Below are 20,886 nucleotides of genomic sequence, written 5' to 3' on the forward strand. Positions count from 1 at the left end.
CAATTTTTCGTCGGTATATCATCCTCAAGTGAATGGCATATGCGAGAAGCTCAATTGCTTGTTAAAGGAAAGGATAGCCAAGTTGAAGCTTACTCTAAAGATGTGATGCCCAGCCAACAGGAGATGTGTTAGGATTGGAAATGCAAAACTACTTGAATTGCATGACATCTTGTCCTACTGTCATTTCAGGACAGCTGCAACGATGACAATAAGGGTGCAGGGCAGCACAGAACACAGAGGGAGATACAATGAAAGTTCTGAAAATTCACATATCTCCCATATTCCCTGGGGACACAGTCCTGGTGAGAAACCACACAAGAAAAAAGTGGGACGAGCCAAGGTTCAAAGGCCCCTTTCAAGTGGAGGATGTCACACCCTCTGCAGTCAAACTACAGGGAAGAAGAGCTTGGATCTTTTTGGGCGACACCAAGACATACTTCGGAGAAGACCCTCTGTCCACAGCCCACCACGTGCAGACTGCAGACGATGGTGAAGAACCACAGCATATGCAGATGAGATCCATGACGAGGAAGAAGGACGCATGATCAGCAAATCAAAGACAAGGAACATTTTGTGCAAGTTGTGGTGTAGTTTTGGACACTTCCTTTGAGCAAAAGAAGGGGAAAACGGGACATGAAAATATGGACATTCTGTGCATCCTAGCTGCAGGGCAAAGAAGCAGAATTGCACGTATAATCCACACTAATAGCTTGTTGATTTTAGACTTTGGACGGAGGCACACTAAAGCCTTGAAAAGAACAGATATGCCAGATCTTGACAGAGGACACGTAAATTGGAAAAGCATACAGTATCCTGACTCTTTCAATACAGAAGCCTTATTTGGACTTACTCATGGTGTCACGCAATAGTGACCTCACCAAAGACATTTTGATCTATTTCGAGTTAATATTGAGGTCATACCCATCGTTGGTGGGAAGAATCACAAGCATAACAGAGTTTCTTCAAGATCCTGAAAACAAAAGGACAAGAGGGAGGCTGCTCACAGTGATTGTAGAGCAGTTTCGTTTGCTTTCAGAATAAAGACAAATGTTCCTGTCACCAGAAGATAGCAGACTAGCTAGCAACATATTTTTCAATTAATTGAAGACTTTCCAGAACTCGTGGGGAGACATACCAGTGTTGATGTCCTCACATTCACTAGAGACCCAGCAAACTCTGAGCAGATGAACATGCTCCTTCATGGTATCATAATACAGGTCACATTTTATAATCAACAGCAGAATCACCAGAGAAGATTGCAAAACTTTCCTTTGAGGGACAGATTGTGAGACATGTCATCCGGAGCGAAACAGATAAGAGACATTGACTGGGAACTGGTCTATTTTGAACATGCAAACTAAAAGACTTGCTAAACCTATTGCCTCATTTGGAACTTTCGGTTTTCAGAGAAAGGAACTGTTTCCAAATACAAGAGACAGTCTATTATTCAGACAAAAAGGATAAGCAGTTTAGAATCTGTAATCTGCAAACAGAGACAGTGGAATCCAGATAAAAAAGGCAAATGTTAGTATGTATTAAAAGTTAGTTTTGCTCACTTAAATGATCGAGATGGGAAACCAGAACAGTAATGTTGTCCTCCCTCATGAGGAGAGACGTTCATATTGGCCAAGGAACAAATGCAGCAAGCTTATTACAGATGCATTGTTTACATGTGCATAGTATTCATTATCATATTACTGTCATTGACGATTAGGACTGTATTTTTCATTGGTGCACAAAGCGTTTAGGTTCCCGTGCACCCACCTAATGATGGACACATGCAACCTACAAAGGCACCCAGACCTTACATAGTCATTCCAGTTCCTAGAAAAGATGGTCGAGTGACTGAACTTGAGATGGATATGATAAAAAATAACACACGCACGAAATTTGGGGTAACAAATGAATTGCAATGCCGGAGAAAGGGTCGGCAAAGTAAACCCGAGAAGGGGGTGAGGGAAGGTACACATACACAAATAATGAGCACATACACACCTGGTCTAGTGTCAAGAAGTTCAGAATCACATCCGGAGAATGGGGAAAACTCGGACAAACAATGATGAGAAGTTCCACACCAAGAGAAGTTGAGAGACAGATGAAGAAAGCTGAACTTTTAAAGAGACAAAAGACTTTAGAGAATGAACAAACAGAGACAGCACCGACAAGCATGCCTGACCCAATGATGAAGAGGTCAAGCTTAAATCCTGCAAGACGCTCAAATGCTGAGATACTGGCAGAATCAATATGGACAATTATAAACAGAGCCAGAAAGAACCAGAGGGATAAAGAAAGATTTACCAGACTTTCTCCTACTCAAATAATACAGACGAAAGGGCCTGGATCATTGATGAAGATACATGAGAATCCGCCAGCAAGAAGAAGCTATACAGATGTGTTTAAGGATGTGGTTATAGCTAACTACAGGGAGACCTTAAGAATTAGAAGGAGCACGCAAGAAGACAATAATTAATTGAATGATTACTTGGACAGCACAGCACACTTGGGAAACAACATATGGTACCAACACATGAAGGAAGTTGGAAGACGTACGTCAGAGGAAGAATGCTTTGTGTGTGCACTCCTACCTTACAGCATGGGGAAGTCAAACATCTTCCTAGCTGTGGAAGTAGATGTACTGTGAAGGGTTTTGACCCATGCTGAATCAATAGACTGGGTAGATTTGGGGATGAGCTGTCGCCGCCCATCATTCCATCCCAGAGTTCAGGAGAACCGCGCAGTAGTGCGCATACCAAAAGCGCCAGGGGTGAAAGGTGGTGCCAAAGGAAAAATAGCAGCACCTGTCAGAGCAAAAGCGCTTTTAAATCACCTCTGTTTCTTTGAGGGCAAGCTCCAAATGTCAAGTTCAAACATTGCAAGATAGCTAATACCGGAGACCTTTGTTCAAAAATCCGTTTTACTGATGTCAAAAAGTTGCTGAAATCATGGGCACAAGACCACTCGAAAGATTCAACCTTCTTGTGGGGGGTTTCCACATAACCACTCTAATGTTAGGATGCCTATCGGAACAATAGCAAAAATCTCCTGTCAAATTCAAGACAACTCCTAAATGGATGCAGTACCGACAAATTCCCCAAGGCGGCGCTAGCGGTCTAAACTCTGACAGGAGAACTGGCTGACAAAGGGACCTGAGTCAACTGGACTTCAAAGCCTGTGGGTTAATTAAAAAAATCGTAGCCACCTGCTGTTCCCAGAGGCCAAGAGGCTGAGAACTCTTAACACCCCAGAGACTCACAACAGGAGGCAGGATATCACATGGCCCTTCTGAGTGAGAGGGAGGGGGTCTCCCCTTCAGCCTGGAGGAGAGAGACAATAGCCCCTTTCAGTTGAATGGGGTATGTTAATTTTGAATGTTTCCTGTCAACAGCCCTCTGCCAGCAAGGAGAGACATGTGCTCACTGACCCACCCAGACTTCTGGAGGCGGACCCAAACACTTTGGGGAGTTGAATTGCAACAAATATATATTTTACAGAAACAGTGATAACTTATTGTAACCAAATGACAGGAATGTACAACTTTGAGAGTCTTAGTATGAAAAATGCCCTCACGATTTGAGTCCAAACTCCAATTTGTACCATGATCTGGGGCAAAACCCCGCTAATTATGAATATTGTAGACACTGTATTTAAGCTAGAGACATGGAAAGTTACTGGGATATATGTGGAAGGGAAATGTACCTTTGTATAATTTTTGATGAAAATCCCATATTGGAAAACCCACTAAAATCGAAAATAAGTTGCCATTTTTGAATGCAAGCTCCTAGGAACGCCAGAGTCGGAACAGAGACTACCTTAAGCAAGGTGTAATATGTACATGTAATGTCAACCACTTGTGTACCTGGGAAATATGTATTTGGATCAGAAATAGATTTGTGTGCACATTGACCAGGGGAGTGTCATTTCTGTAGGTCATAAAAATGACATCACTCTGACACACTATCCCATCCCAAATCAGGGACCAAAGAATCTATTGACCTATCAAATCAAGAGAGGGGCAGGCTTAGTGATGCTACGCACACACCCACTTTCAAAACACATAAAAGGAACATTGAAACCCAGGTATAGACATTCATTTTCCATTTCTACGGAGCATTTTGAAGGCCGACATCCCATCCAGACAGAGACCAGAACCAGGGACCCATAGACTACAGAACTTTGAACCTAGAAGGCCAACTGCAAGCAAAAGTATTCTCAGCAGGCCTTCAGAATCCAGCAAACCTAACCAAACTATTCAACAGCCGGGCGAGCTGTCTGAATTCTTTGCCAAGAACTTTTGCCAGTACCCAGAAAGCAGTGTTACATCCAGAATCCACTTGATCCGGACCGGAAAGCAGAGCAGTATCCAGAACCAGAGGCCGCTGTATCCAGAGAGGCTAGACCAGCAGAACAGAGCTGACCCAGACGCTGTGAGCAGAACCGCCCGAAGTCCAGTTCAGTTGACCAGATCCGTGACAAGGCCCATTCATTTCAAAATTTGGAGTGAGTATCCGCCAGAACTGTGCAGAACCCAATCTCTAATCCAAACTATTTTAACCTAATTAGAACAGCCTCCTAGAAATCGTGTCATCTGTCATTTTTAAAGCTGCACAACTGTCACCTGTCAATTCTGCAGCTGCAAGCTGTCACCTGTCGTTTTGAGTTTACTTTAAATCCGAAAAACTACCTTCACAAAATCGTCCGTATCTCTGGAACCATTTGTCCTAGGAACGAGATTTAGAATCTAAGCTTTCCAGCAAGCCTAGAACCGACGTGCTACTCCTTATACTTTTGCCGCAATCACGATTCACGCACTCGCGAATTTTACCGCGATTTGACATTTTGCTCAATTTCAGCCACGTGTAAAAATATTTGTCCTTGCTTTGCTTGCTAAAATTCGTTTGCAACCTAATAACCATCCCTGAACCATTGTTGGGGCTGACCTGAACTGATTTAACGTGTCTACCACTCACCCTGAACCTCCTATAGGGAATTAAAATCAATTTTAGCATTTTTCACTTCCTTGCCACCACATTACAAAGCACTCTTGCTCGTGTTTTAAAAAGCATACCTGTTGTCTAAGCTTGCTGGGGGGGAACTGAATTCCGTATTGTATTTGATTGTATTCCTGAAGACTGTGTGTGTTACTTCCGTCTCCTTGCATTGCATAAAGGGGGCGTGAATTGCCACCAAGGGAAAAGTGAACATATTATCTCTTGTGAAACCATATCAGTTTATTTTCTGTACTGCATTTATTCCACCTTGCATTTCCTTGAAACCATAAAGCATTTCAGCTACCTCATCCTCTATACTACTTCTAAGTAACCAAATCAGTTTACCAGTAGAACATTATCCATTGTTGATCACTGTCATATTTTAAGTGTGATATCCAATATTAATTTATTATAAAAGTGTGATAGATATATATTGTTATATTTCTCAAATAAACCTTTTAAATTTGCAGGGGGATTCTAAGAGAGGGGTGTTATATAAGGGTTGTCATCCAGAGTACATGAACTGGACCTAAAAATATATCAATAAGGGTTTCCCTCAGCATCCCAGACTAGGCATTGACTTAGCTGTAGTGTTGAAGTGAAGCCGCTTAACAGTACAGACAGCACACAGTCTGTCGCACATAGCAATGTGCAAGACAAGAGGACAGTTTTTGGGAAGTGATGCTTCACTCAAATGGGCAACTGAAGCGACGGATCCAGATGAAGATGATTATGTCCAGGACATACAGACAAGAAACAATGGCAAAACAAAGAACATTGTGATTAGTTATGAAAAGCCTGGAGTTAAAGGAGCGGAGATCAGAAGGGAAACAAACAAGAAACTGAACTTCCAAGGGAAATCTCCGGAAGAAACGCAAAGATGGAAGAACAGAGGCCAAATGCAAATCTGGGAAACAGTGCTTTCACCAGACGGATGGGAGAAAGGAGTAGTGATCTGCAGAGCATGGATGATCATTGGACACTATAAGGAAACCATTGAAAATGCTCAGAGGATATGCAAACCATTATGGCCGAGACTGGCCAGACTGCTAACATGGGTCGAAGACAGAGGAGGACCCCTACAGATAGTGCCATTGGAGAATGCCAAACTGTGCTTCAGAAACAATGGTGCAAGAAAAATGGGTGAACATCACAACTGGGGACGAATCTTCGATGCCACAGGAATGGCACATGGTACTGCAGTGATCATGGATCATTATTGGACGTGTGGATCCAAAGTATATATTAGGTTGCCGAAGAATTGGGGAGGTATATGTACATTGGTGAATGCCCATGTTCCAGCATTGGTGATTCCAAAAGGTGACCTGAATATTGAAAGTTTCCTGAAAGCAGATGCTCACATGAGAAAGAAGAGAGCTGTGGAACTGCTGAGCTGAATGAAGAGGGAGAATTACTTCCCTGCCAAATCAGAAGAAGCCTTTAATGCAATCCCATACGAACACAGGCTGTTCAGCTTGACCTCATCAGTATTCATGACAATCCTGATGCCAAGAGTTCAGGTTGGAGCAAATACTAGATGGTTTCAGAAAACCAGATGGGAATTACTGCAGACCATCAACACAACGATAAAGGGATTCAACACAATCAAAGAAGAGTTAAGAGTTAAGAGTTAAGGCTGAACCTCCCACAACTCCGACTTTCCCTCTTCCTCCTCCTCCTCACCTGACAAATAGTCCAGAACTGAAGAAATCTGCGGTCGGTGGGCTTGATAATCCTGCTTCTTCTTCTTCTCTTTTTTTTCTGAGTAAGAGTCTCTCTCCCGGAAGGAAGCCACAGTGCTATGCTGTTAACTAGCACCGCTTGTGGCCCCTCTTCCGGAAGGGACGGGAAGGGGAAAAAGCCCACAGGGCACAAAAAACCCCAACTGTAGGTAAGCAGTAGCTGATGTCCGTTCTGGAGGATGCAGAGCGGAATGCGGACTCCAAGGATGCCGTGGACAGGGTCAGGAGCCAGCGGAGTGTTGACACCAGATAAGGGAACCAACCAAAAGCTCCGGAGAGCAAACGAGGAAAGAGGTATGGAAACCAAGCGCGGAAGTACGGGAACAGAGAGAGGGAAAGAGGTGGAGTAGAGACCCCAGAGAAAGAGAAAGTATAACGTAGCGGTGCCTAGAGGAGGCAGTACCCAGAGGGAAAGCACAGGAAAAGAGATAAACTAGCGTTGTAGCAACCGAGAGAGAGCAGCCGCAGGGAGGCTGACTGAAGCAGGTTGCAACGCACAGTGAACAGGGAGGGCGTGGCTAATAAGCCTCCCTGTCCGCTGTTGCCGCAACGCTACACCGCTGCCGTCAACATCGGAGAAACGTGACGGTCAATTCAATGGCGGCCTGCAAGCCGCAATCTGGACCACAGGGTCCACGGAAGGTGGCGGCGCCTGACAGTATGCCCCCCCCAATACTGCACCCCCCCGGTTTGCCAGGGTGCGCCCTATGGAACCTCCTGAGCAAAACCAGGGCTTTAAGATGTGAAATGGGTTCCCAGGAATCCTCAGCTCTAGAATACCCTTTCCAATGAACCAGATATTCCAGGCGACCCCGCCTATAGCGAGAATCACAGATTTAGGACACCTTGTAGTCTACATCAACCTGTGGCGGAGCCCGTAATGGAAGGAATCTAACAGACGAGCCCTGACCAGCTTCATGAAGGAGGGAGGAGTGAAAAACAGGGTGCACTCATTGTAGGCAAGGGGGCAATTTCAAATGGAAGGCAACAGGGTTGATCTTGGCCACAATTGGATAAGGACCAATGAAGCGGGGGGAAAGTTTAGACGGTCGGGTCCACCGGGGTAGAAACTTGGTAGCAAGCCATACCCTGGTGCCCACCTTCCACTCTGGCACCCCCAATCTGTGGCGATCCGCTTCAGTCTTGTAAGCTAATAGGCTTTCCAGCAGACTGCGTCTAGCCGTCCTGTGGGCCTCCCGTATCATGGACAACGTGTCCTCCACCGCAGGGAGATTGCAAGTAAGATAGACACTGGGAAATATGGAGCGGGAATGAGTCCCATAAGTACAAAAAAATGGAGTGAGACCAGAGGCAGAGTGCCGAGAATTGTCATATGCAAATTCCGCCGTCGGAAGGAGCGACACCCAATTGTCTTGTTCCTGATTGACGTAGCAACGTAAGTACTGTTCGAGAGTGCCGTTCAATCGCTCCGTCTGCCCATTGGTCTGTGGGTGGAAACCCGAGGAGAGTGCCCTTTCGATGCCCAACTGCTGACACAACGCTGACCAGAACTTAGAGATGTATTGGCTGCCTCTCTCAGAAGTGATCTTATCAGGGAGCCGTGGAGACAAAATATATCCCTAAGAAACACACTAGCCATCTCAGCCGCAGTGGGCAATCCGGGAAGAGGAGAGAAATGTGCCAGTTTGGACATGGAATCGATGGTCACCATGATGCAGGTACAGGCTTGAGAAACCGGCAAGTCCACTATGAAATCAGTGGAGATATGGCTCCACGGACGCAGGGGTACTGAACCCTGTTCGAGTAAGCCCAAAGGTTTGGTGGTATGATATTTACTGCTATTACAGATGTTGCAGGATTGTATACATTTCTTGACCTCAGCTTGAATCCCTGGCCAATAGAAATATCTCTTAATCAGTTCCACCGTGTCGGATTGTCCTCTATGGCCGGCCGTCTTGTGATCATGGCACCACTTCACAACCTGATGTCGGAGGGCGGAAGAGGGTATGAAGAGTCGATGATCGTGAAACAAGAGTCCGTCTTTTTCCATGAATCTTTCCTTTACTTCACTGTGTTCAGACAGAACGGTAGCTTCTTTAACTTGCTGGAGGAAACTGGCCGCCTGGATGAACATCCGATTCCTGGGAAAGAATCTTTCTGGTGGCTGAAGTCTGGAACCTTCCGACACCTCCTTCTGGGATAATGCGTCTGCTAGTAGATTCTGGGAACCAGGGATATAGGTAATCCGAAAATCATACTGGGCAAAGAAATGTGCCCATCGGGCCTGGCGAGAATTGACACAATCCATGTTCTGGAGCACCTGCAGATTTTTGTGGTCGGTGCGGATGGTGAATGGACAACTACCTCCTTGTAGTAGATGCCTCCATTCTTCACATGCCAGTTTCATGGCCAGAAGCTCTCGCTCGATCACAGAGTAGTTCCGTTGACTCAGGGTGAGGGTCCGTGACAAATAAGCAATGGGGTGTTCTTCCCTGTCCTGTTCCTGCAGTAATACGGCACCTATCGCAGCTGCCGAAGCATCTGTCTCAAATATGAATGGTTTACTTTGGTCTGGATGGCGCAAAATGGGAGATTTGCAAAACAGTTCCTTTAGATGAATGAAATTCTCTTCTGCCTTGGAATCCCAACAAAATGGCAGGGAAGTCTTCTTTAATAGACGAGTAATGGGTAGCACTACCTCAGAGAAAAAGGGAATGAAGTGTCTGTAAAAATTCGCCACTCAAAGGAATTTCTGTACTTCCTTGACTGATCTGGGAGAATGCCAACTCAGGATCGCCTCCACCTTAGTCTTATCCATGAGGATACCCTGGGGAGACAGAACGTATCCTAGATAAGGTACTGAGCTGACCCCAAACTCGCATTTCTCTCTCTTTACCAAGAGTTTGTGTTCCTTAATCCGATTCAGAACTTCAGTAAGATGAATCTGATGTTGCTCAGGGTTCTTAGAAAATATCAAGATATCATCCAAATAGACAATAACAGACACAAACATGAGATCCGAGAATATCCGGTCCATGAACCTCTGAACAACTGCAGGTGCGTTGACCAGCCCAAACGGCATCACATGGTACTCAAATAATCCAAATGGAGTACGGAAAGCCGTTTTCCACTCGTCACCAGCATAGATCCGTAAGCGATGGCAAGCAATGCAAAGGTCCAATTTGGTGAAGATTTTAGCTCCTTGGACTGCCTCCAAAATGTCTGTGATGAGGGGCGTGGGATAGCGATCCCTGATGGTAACTTTATTTAATCCTCGATAGTCAATACATGGTCGAAGATCTAGGGAATCTTTTTTCGGAATAAAGAACAATGGGGCTCCTGCTGGGGATTTTGACGGGCGGATAAGTCCGTTTTGCAAATTATCATCCAGGTAGGATCTGAGAGCCTTCTTTTCAGATTGAGATAATGAGAACATTCGACCAAAGGGGACTAAATCATTGGGGAGAAGATCAATTGAGCAGTCCTCCGGCCTGTGTGGAGGTAATTCAAGGACGTTCCTTTCTGCAAATACCGTCTCATAGGATGAGAGGTCCAATGGAAGGGAGTGTACACCAATCGTGCTTACTGGCGGGGCAGTATGTGCCGTGGCCTCCATAAAAAGTAGGTCTTTTAAACATGCCTTTTGACAAAACCCCGAATCAAAAACTGTTAGTAGACCAGTTGTTTTGGGGGTTATGTTTGCGTAACCATGTGATCCCTAAAATGAGAGGAAAATGTGCAGCACGAATAATGTCAAACTGAATTGAATCAGAATGCTGTTGAATGGACATCTGTAAGTATTCGGTGGTCTGCGTGATGGGTCCAGAGCTAAGTGGACTACCGTCCACTCCTTCCACCTTCTGGTCTTCTTTCCGGTTGATTCTGCGTAGGCCAACCTTGTCTGCCCAAATGGTATCTACAAAATTGCCGGCTGCCCCGCAGTCCAATAGGGCCAAGGCATCAATCTTCTGTTGATCAATCATTAGTAGTACTTTGAGCACCATGAGTCATGAATCCTCCAACCAATTAGCGGGACCCACGGATAAGGACACATAGGGACTGGCAAAATTCCCTCGGATTCCCGTCCCTCCTAGGACCGAGGGTTCTCGTTTCCCGACTTTCGGGATGGAATCTCTGCGCAGTTCTTTATCTGATGTTGGTCAGAACCACAATATGCACATAACCCCAAATCTCTCCGTCTCTTCCTTTCTTCCAAGGACAATGAAGGACAAGTAGGACCGATCTGCATCGGTTCATCTGGGCGTGGAGGAGCTGTGTTGGAGGAAGGAGGAAAACTTGTAGAGAAAGTCGGGTTACGATTCTTCCGTCTTTCCAGTCTTCGCTCATGAAGCCTATGCTCAATCTGGACGGCTGCTGCCAACAATTCGGGGAAAGAGGCTGGTCGAGGAGATCTGGCTAATTCGTCCTTAATGTCTTCTCGTAGACCCCTTCGGAATATGACAAACTGAGCTTGCTCTTGCCATCCAGCTTCAATGGCCAGTCGATTGAAGATGGAAATGTAAGTGAGTACGTCTGTCTGGCCTTGGCGTACATCTAACAGATCTTCACCTGCTGAAAAGGTTAGTTCGGGCCTCTCAAAGTTCTGTTTCAGCCTTGCAATAAAGGCCTCATAATCTTGCAGTACCGGATCGGCCCCCACCACTAATGGGGTGGCCCAGGATAAGGCATTTCCGGCCATATTGGAAATCATGAAGCCCACCCGGGCATGACCGGTGGGAAAAGTGTTGGGCCGAAATGCGAAATGGATGCTGCAAGCCTCCAAAAATTCTTTTAATTTCTTGGGTGTGCCGTCGTACTTCCTTGAAGGTAAAGCCATGGGTGGCAAATCTACCGATCTGGGTTCCCGGGCAGTTATCAGTTGTTTCAGCACATTGTTTTCAGTCCTCAATGTCTGTTCCTCTACAGAAAGGTTGCGTACCTCTGCTGAGAGGCTTTGTACAGCGGTCACCACCTCTTGCAATTGTTCAGTGGTAGCCATCATGAGATCTTGGCGTTGCAAACTGTCAGCCCCCTGGGGCTGAACCTCCCACAACTCCGACTTTCCCTCTTCCTCCTCCTCCTCACCTGACAAATAGTCCAGAACTGAAGAAATCTGCGGTCGGTGGGCTCGATAATCCTGCTTCTTCTTCTCTTTTTTTTCTGAGTAAGAGTCTCTCTCCCAGAAGGAAGCCACAGTGCTATGCTGTTAACTAGCACCGCCTGTGGCCCCTCTTCCGAAAGGGACGGGAAGGGGAAAAAGCCTGCAGGGCACAAAAAACCCCAACTGTAGGTAAGCAGTAGCTGATGTCCGTTCTGGAGTATGCAGAGCGGAATGCGGACTCCAAGGATGCCGTGGACAGGGCCAGGAGCCAGCGGAGTGTTGACACCAGGTAAGGGAACCAACCAAAAGCTCCGGAGAGCAAAGGGGGAAAGAGGTATGGAAACCAAGCGCGGAAGTACGGGAACAGAGCGAGGGAAAGAGGCGGGGTAGAGACCCCAGAGAAAGAGAAAGTATAACGTAGCGGTGCCTAGAGGAGGCAGTACCCAGAGGGAAAGCACAGGAAAAGAGATAAACTAGCGTTCTAGCAACCGAGAGAGAGCAGCCGCAGGGAGGCTGCCCGAAGCGGGTTGCAACGCACAGTGAACAGGGAGGGCGTGGCTAATAAGCCTCCCTGTCCGCTGTTGCCGCAACACTAGACCGCTGCCGTCAACGTCGGAGAAACGTGACGGTCAATTCAATTGCGGCCTACAAGCCGCAATCTGGACCACATGGTGCACGGAAGGCGGCGGCGCGTGACAAGTGATCCGACTAATGACTCTTCAGAACAGATATGTCCTAGACATGATCACAGCTATCGATGGAGGTGTTTGTGCAAAAATTGGAGAATCATGTTGCACATTTATACCATCTCACTACAACGAAAATGGGACCTTAACAGAGGCCATAGGTATGCTGACAAAGCTACAGAATCAGATGATAGATGAAGCCGACAAAGTTGATGGTGACAGTTGGTTTGGATCACTGTTTTTATGGGTTCCGCAATGGATGGCAGACACATTCAAGATCCTGGGAGCCCTGTTGGTGATGAGATTGCTTGGATTCTGTGTTATCTAAGACTGACATGTATGCCTAATCAGGCTCCTCCTTTTTACAAGGGAAATATCTAACTGTTTCTCCCGAGACCTAACAGCCTTCCTCAATGCAGGCTTTTTCATTACAACCTCCACGTTATAAACATGAGGATGCCTGTGGGGCTTTGTTTTACCAGTTCAAGGGTATCAGTGCATTGATTGGACTGTATTAATCCCTTAGTGAAGTCCTCAAAGTTATTCACAGAAAATGCATGGTATTTCCAATCAACAGAAGAAGAAATTAGAACATCCACAAAGGAACCATTCCCCCCTTGCTGCCAAGGCTACGTTTCAAGATACTCGATTACAAGCTGGTTGGTTAACAAATCTGTATGGCCTTGATCGGCCAATTCCCTATTATGCTTCCCCAATGCAAACTTAGCTATCACTTTAGAGTAATCACTGAGTGGAGTGGAGGAGGTAGATGGTCAACGCACTACAATTACCATGCAGCCAACCACCTACAAAGATGTACTTAATAGTGGAATGTACATTACTATTCGTCCAGGTCAGACATTGTGGGATCTCTCCCTCTACTGATACATTCATTGGATACAGACCCAACCCCCTCAAACACCCCGACCATTGTTTACCCTTAAGTTGCTTACCTATACACACAGTTCCAAACCCAACATTTTTCTTTTGGACAATAATATCAGAACATTCAGAATTTAGGTCACCTGCAAGAATGATCTGGCCGTCAAAATTCTGATCACCCCGAACAGCAAAAGAACTTGCAAAATAATGTAGGATTTTATCCAGGGCGGAGATTCTCTCATTCCAATACATATTAATAACTAAAAGATGTAGAATCACATCTACAGTTATTTGCGCATGTGTCAATAGGGTACCAAAATAAGAGTCCACAAACGTCACAACTGCGACATTTGGCTTTGATCCAACCAAGGTTAACAGAGCACCATATGGGCGATGCAGGTCCGCTCGCCTGGCCGCCTGAAAGGTCACAGTGTGTACACATTGTATAAAGGTGAACACTGTAGCCAGATCTCCTGAAGGCAGACCACCATTTGGGACTTCAATTCAAGGCCCACACAAGAGTTGGTAAGTAGGTGAGTGTGCCCCTGCGTATTCCAAGACAGAACAGAAAGAGGGCCCTCACCCACTATTGCTAGAGCCTGGGGCTGTTACATGTTAAAGTTGTGTCACATTTAATAGCCATGGCCAGTCCCTAGTCTCTTCTGAGATCTTCATTTTACATTAAAGGGCCAGAATGTCCTCACCCAGTTGTTGATCACACTCAATCCCTTTAGTCACAGTTTCCACCATTTCTTCGTCTACATACTGTGATAGATCAAAAACAAATACCTGTAGAGATTCAAATTCTTGTAAAACCATATCAAAGGCAGGTTTTGTAATTAAAGTAAACAACAGATCTATCCGTCCTATTTCTATCAATAAAGCATACTCTCTTTAAATCATGTGTTGAAATCCCCGTTAAACTTGGTACTTCCCAACAGTAAGCAAAGGATATTTGTTTGATTTAGGTTCAAGGGTTTTTTCTCAGGGATAACACTTTCAAATGGGATTCCACAAATAGATTCCGACTCAGTTGGCTCATTATCATATCCCCTGACCTGTTTCCATATAGCACCCAGGGCCCCAGGACCCAATAGTCGATGCTCAAGTGCACCACTCCTGTTATTCACAGAGCATTTTGTCTCCCAAATAGGCAAGCGGCCAACATGTCCTTCATCTTGGACGAGCCACTGCCCAAAATGGCCCCGGAGTTCACCAAGGGTTGCTGCCAACGTGTTGAAGGGCATAGCTCCTGTTCTTGATGGTCCTGCAACAACTGGCCACCATCTGAGGGTAACACTGGCAGTCTTTGTAAGACGGTAGGGAAACAGACGTATTCGATGTTTCATTTGAGAGGCGAAACGCTGTTGATATGCCTGTTGGTGGCAAGTGGCCACCTCCACACAAAGAACGTGCACAGGCATGTTCACAAGCAGTGCTCAATAACAGCTTTGGCCAAAGTACTTAAATTATCCACGGTAGAGATTGTTGCCATGGTCTTCCTAGCATCCGACGAAAACATCTCTTATGACGGATTTAAACAGAGCCATCTTCACTAGGGGATGTGACAACAGAGATCTCAGAAACTGCTAGGACGCCGGTGTGTTCAGATTTAAAGCGGGACAGTTTTGGGATTTCTTCCTCCGGGGAGCCTTCTGTTTTATCACCTTCTCGGGGATATAAGGCGGAGAACTATTTAGCGCTACTGAAATCACTGAGCCACTATTGGTCACCCCCATTGGTAAGGGTTATCCCACCACACAAATCACCTCATTACCAGATGTAGATACCTGAGATGGGGGGAGGGTGAGGGTGAGGGGAGCCAGTTCTGCCCATGGAATGAAGGGATACACTATTTAGAGCTCCTGGCATCACTAAGCCAGTGTTGGTCACCCCCATTGATAAGGTTGAGTCATCCTCGCAAATAAGCACACTACTCAAAGTCAGTCCCTGGGAAGGGAGAGGCACAGTTCCACCCGTGGGAGTAGCAACTTCTGTGGCTGGTGGTTTTATACCAAATAAAAACACCATTGACTCCAAGACTGTCCCATGGCCTTCCTCTGAAATGTGTTCCCTGATTGCAATGGTACATGATCCTTGGTTCTACTCAGTCCTTGCTGAAACAAACATTCTTTAGCTGACACGTGCAATTTCATGTTCTCAAATTTGAAAAAAAGAGATTCCAGTAACGCCGAGTTTGCCTTAGTTTCAAATTTAAGATTCTCATACAGTGAAATCAGAACACATAAGAGCTGGTTCATCTCAACTAGTGATTGCTCCCCTGGTGACACCCCCTCCTTATACGTTGAGAAGGGTACAGCTGTTTTCATGAAGGGCCAGAAAGGAGGCGATGAGCCAATCAATGGCAATGAAGAGTCCAAGTCTGGGGCATAAGGCTGCCCCATCTCTAGTGGGGAGTCTAAGAAACTCTGGTCATCGACAGCCTGATTCAGAGATGATGAACACTCCATAACGTCCCGCAGCTCAAAAACAGCCAACAGCAATGGAAAAGATGACGCAGTACCCTCAACAATCTTCTATGATTGTTTCCCTTTTGGCAGAACGAATGAGGTGATCAATTTAACTGGAGGCATATGCACGACACCAAAAGTGGTTAAGCGCCTGCAATACAGTATCTAACCCGATCACTACTTCCCTATTTCACAATTCTGAGGTCATCATTGCCAAAGGAGAAAGGGGGAGGGGAAGATTTATGGCAGCGATCATCTCGTCATCAGTGAAGTGGGCGTGTTTCATTTGGGGAGGCATACAAATCGTATACGGGAGAGATGGTTAACCCCTACACGCCGCTCCGAAAGTATTAGCAAAGAGAAGCACCTAACAAATGTCAAAAGAGTTTAGTAGCACTCACCCACTCTTCTTGCACGGACTGCAGGGACTGCTTGACTCAGCCTGACTCTCGCTCCTACACGTGCGCACTCATGCACTGCTGGTCAGCCTTTAGGCTCCTTCATTCACTGCCTGCTGAGCACAGGTAGTCCCAGGCAAAAGCAATTGCCAGTAACAATTTCCTCCTCGAGCAGACAGAACGGACTGCTTGACGCAGCCTGCCTGTCGCATGGATATTTTTCCTCTGTGAAAGGTACAGTGAGCTGAAACGTGATTGTAGACCCTCCCAAGTGGGAACCTACCCATAGAACAGGTTCTTTGGCCGTGTCGTTCTCAGTAGACGGAGTCCCAGACCTTAGTATGGCAGTTCAGGTAATGATGATGGAGAACTGTCGCGTCCTCTGATAATCTCCATTTGCTGCGTGATATCTTCCCAATATTGGGTTATTTTATCACATTCCCAGACCAAATGTGAATGTGTTCCTCTCTCTGTGGTTTCTGGTGGCACCCTGGATGCAAACACAAGTGTCACTTTGTTATCGTCTGATGAATGACTAATGCTGCAATTCAACAGGTGGCCTTATTTGGAATAAAGGCCCAATGATACAACTTGTTTTTTACCCTCTTGTGATTGCATACAGACTTTTGCTTCCAGAATTCCCAGTGGTCAGTGGAGTGGTCTGCCAAGCTTCCGTGGTTGTGGTAGGGCAATGAAGAAGGTCACAGGGCTATAGCAGACACTGACAAATGCAGACTCTGAACTAGTGTCATTTTTAGTCAGAGTCTTCCAGTGTTTCCTGCACAGCCTCAACACATAATGGTATTCCTTGTCAGGACTCTGGCTTGTCTGGTGTCCTTACGTTCTCGGGTCATTGTCCGCACAGGAATTCATCTCAGAGAAGGGAGGTTTCATGACTTGCGACTTGGCTGGTCACATGGGGTTAAGGGAAGACGAAACATGTGCCTGTCCTTCTCTAGTCCCTAAAATGTCTGTGTCCACAGCCACCGGCTTGAGGTTTTCCATCAGAAAAGGATCTTGGAAGGTTTTCAGGTCTGTCTAAGCCTTCTCATTATAAGTCTTTAAGTTAGCTTCTTCTTATTATTATTTTCAAGACCGATCCCCAGGTTAAGCAGGTTATGCTTGCATTCCCGCCAGTATAGCATGGACGTCCAGAGCCGAGGAACTACCCATTTCCCTACTCCAGGAATCACCCATTAATGTTGTTTGGCAGCCACCCAATCATTGAAAGAATTTACATTTAAACTTTCCAAGGTATCGTCCTGGGAATTTACTCAAAGATGGATTCCAGTTGGCGACCTTTAGGAATTTTTCACGTATCCAATCACATCTGGTTCTGTCAAAGACAGCGCCACATCTCCAAGGCAGGGTTGAATCGTGAACATGTATGGGGAAATCGTAAAGCTTTCTCTCATGGGGCAAGAAGTATGGGTGTTGGAAATGGTGCTGTATTCATGCAAGGGTACCCATTGGAGATGCTGCTGGGGTAGAGCAGGGTGCACCCACCTAAAATCATACAATAAAGGCTGCCACCAGCCCGGGTGCCCACACAACTAACTGTGAAATGAGACTCATGCAGCAGCATAAATATTTTTGGACACCCTAACCTTGCAAGTGTTAGGGACTTTCTGAGGCCCATCCATGATTTGTATCACTATAGAGCCTTAGTTGAATATTCACCAGGGGCAAAGTTGGGGAAACCATGGAGACAAATATCCAATGGCCTCTCACCCGAGGTTCGGTATAGGACTTCAACCTCACACTATGCTAAAGTACAATGACTGGGCAGTTATCATCATTCCCTCAGCCCCAACTCCAGGATTCACCTTTCATGTGACAGAATCAGGCACTGTTGCATCAGAACCCAACAGCCAGCTCTTCATTCCCTGCCTCTGCTGATATCACAGGAGCGTTATACCAAGAGTGTTGGTGACCGAGGATGAACCTTCACTCGGGCCACAGTGGTGTTTCTATGGTGCCAAACGACCCATATGGCGTAAAACAAGAGAATGGGGCCCCACAGCCATGGGACCAACCTCTATGACAGTCATATTCCTGGTTGCTCAGTCAATTGTGCCCTACTACAATGAAACTCATAATCGACTTAGAGAGACCAGAGCTACTATTTTTAACGACCACTTGTAAACAACCCTCTACCAAAAACCTTTGTTTAACAATACACTATGTTTACAGGGTCACTTGCTTCCCCAATTCCTATTGTGGTTTTTCCTTTTTATATTTAATTTATACTCATTATATTATCATATACCACACCAATTTGTATCAAAAATAGTTATTTATTATTTTTTAAACCTTATTGTTAATAAAAAACTTTTTTTTATCTTTTCTGTTTTACAGTTGTAGAAGTTTTTCACACAATTTATAAACAACAAACATGTTCTCAATACTTTTCGATTTGACTATGCACATTCAATAACATGTAGTATTTCTTAATTTAACAATTATTTAAGAATAAAAATTGCATAGGGATCTGTTATTTGCTCTCTTCTCTCATAGAGAAGTACATCCCAGTCCATAAAACTTTTCACTCTGTGTTCATATCACCCATGCTTACTTTCAAACTGCATTCATACTATACCCGACATGTTTCACTCCTTTCACACTTTCATACAACTAACAAGGAAATTATTCAGGGGTAAAAAATATACCACAATCTATTGCAATATACAATTATGTTTGTCTTCTTTTAGGTTTTTTCTAGGGATCGAATGTCAATGAGGTCCCATTTGTCCTTCCACCAGGTCCAACCATCAAACGGATAACTGTGGGGAGCAAGTATGGGATATTCGAATTTTAGTGTTCAAAATACATCCCGGCTGACATTTTTATTATGTACAACCTGCTACAATAACTCGCAGCACAAAGGAGTAGCTTATTCTCGTAGCTCCTTCTTCACATCTATCGACTAACATCTCTCCATCTTACTTAGTGCAGGTAACTCTACAGAGAATTCATTAGTGGCAGGCTTTGTTTTACTTCATTCAGTTGCTCTAAATGCTATCTCACTCTATGTCTTCTCAGTATGCAAAATTATTTGTCTGGGAATAATATTCATAAATTACCTTAATCTTGTTCACTTCTTCATTTTATCGTCTTGATATAGCCCCTCTATTTGTCTGTCAACTTTTGTTGGTTGTTCTGTTGTGTTGACTTGGTATTGACTGCCAGATGGGAACCCCAGGGAAAATTATGCTCTTCCCCTGTTTGAAACACAGTACTGGTTTACCATAAAGTTTGTTTGCCCATTTTATTTTGTCATTTACTTCCATCCTGTATTAAGTCATTTTATATTTCTCATACTAACCTAATGTTCTTGTAATTCCGGTTCCTGATTTTGCTAGTTGTTTACAGCTCCTGCAGTTTTTCTGTCTGCTAGCTGGGCCGGATTGTGTGTGAGGCGCTCCGCTTCTATTGATCTACACCGAAGAAACACAGGGGGCATAGAGTTTTACTCTTTTAGGCTTATGCGCCGTGTGGAGACAATTCTGATTGCTTCTATTGAAAGAGCCGTTCTTACCTTTGCATTATCTGCTATTTCCAGGCACTGAGAGTATGCTTTTGTCGCTTCTTTTACGATCCGTCTCCCATCTTCTCTCACTGCTGGCGTCTCTGTCCGTTTCTGTTGGTCACCTGTGTCCCTTAATGATCCCTGTCTTTACTTTTTATAGTTTCCCAATGTCCATGTGACGTGATCGTCAAATGATTAACGGACGCTCCGTCAGTCGCTCGCCTTCTTATATATTCCTCTTTTTGCATTCCCTGCCTTCGGCCCCCTGCTCTTTCCACTTGAGGGCTCTGCGACTTAAGCACACCAATACCGCCTGATCTCGCGCTCCAGATGTGCGTGGCAGCGCCTGCGTTCGTTGGAATTTCTTCCCGGGTTTCTCGCTGCGTGAGTTTTTATGAACGCTTATTATATTCTTTCAACTTAAGTGATGGCACTTGCTGGTAGCTGATGTCCCCATTCTGTTTTTTTCTCATAGGGCCACTTCGCTGCTTTTACCATTTGTTAGAAAGCAAGTGAATTATCGTTCTGTTTTTTCATTCAAACCCAATTCTGTGCTTTTAGTTAGGAAAATCAGTTCTTTCTCTTTCCGAGCTAGTTTTCTTCTATCAAGGTTTGAATCATTTGTTTGTCTCACTAAATATACAATTGACCATCTCAAATCTTCCTACTACAATGAAACCTTCTAATTCATGTATGACCACTGTGCTATGCCTCCACCATATTTGGGAAATCTCTGGTGCAAATAAATATACATTGATTGTGCACACAATAAACAGGGCCAGAACAAACGCTGCCCCCTACTTTGGTACAGAATGCCTTAATTGATTAAGTGCCCCTCCCGCGGGAGGGTTGGTTTGCTTAAATTTGAGGGTTCAGATTTCCTAGACACTTGGTGCTAATTGCTTACGGGCTCCTCCTACCTGAGGGTTGGTTTGCTTCAATTTGAGGGTTCAGATTCCCTAGGCACTTGGTGCTATTAGTGTGTACTTTAAGAACTATCATGGCCTCCCAGTTTAGTTGACCTGACCTGTATACAACCATTTATGAGTCAGTACTAGAACTGCCAGGCCTGAAAACATGGCAAGTTCTATCCCTATCTAAGTATCCCGCATACATGTGTGGTGTCCA

This window comes from Ambystoma mexicanum, chromosome 1p, assembly GCF_040938575.1.
Source record: "Ambystoma mexicanum isolate Mex_15411 chromosome 1p, UKY_AmexF1_1, whole genome shotgun sequence".
In the NCBI taxonomy this organism is placed as follows: domain Eukaryota; kingdom Metazoa; phylum Chordata; class Amphibia; order Caudata; family Ambystomatidae; genus Ambystoma; species Ambystoma mexicanum.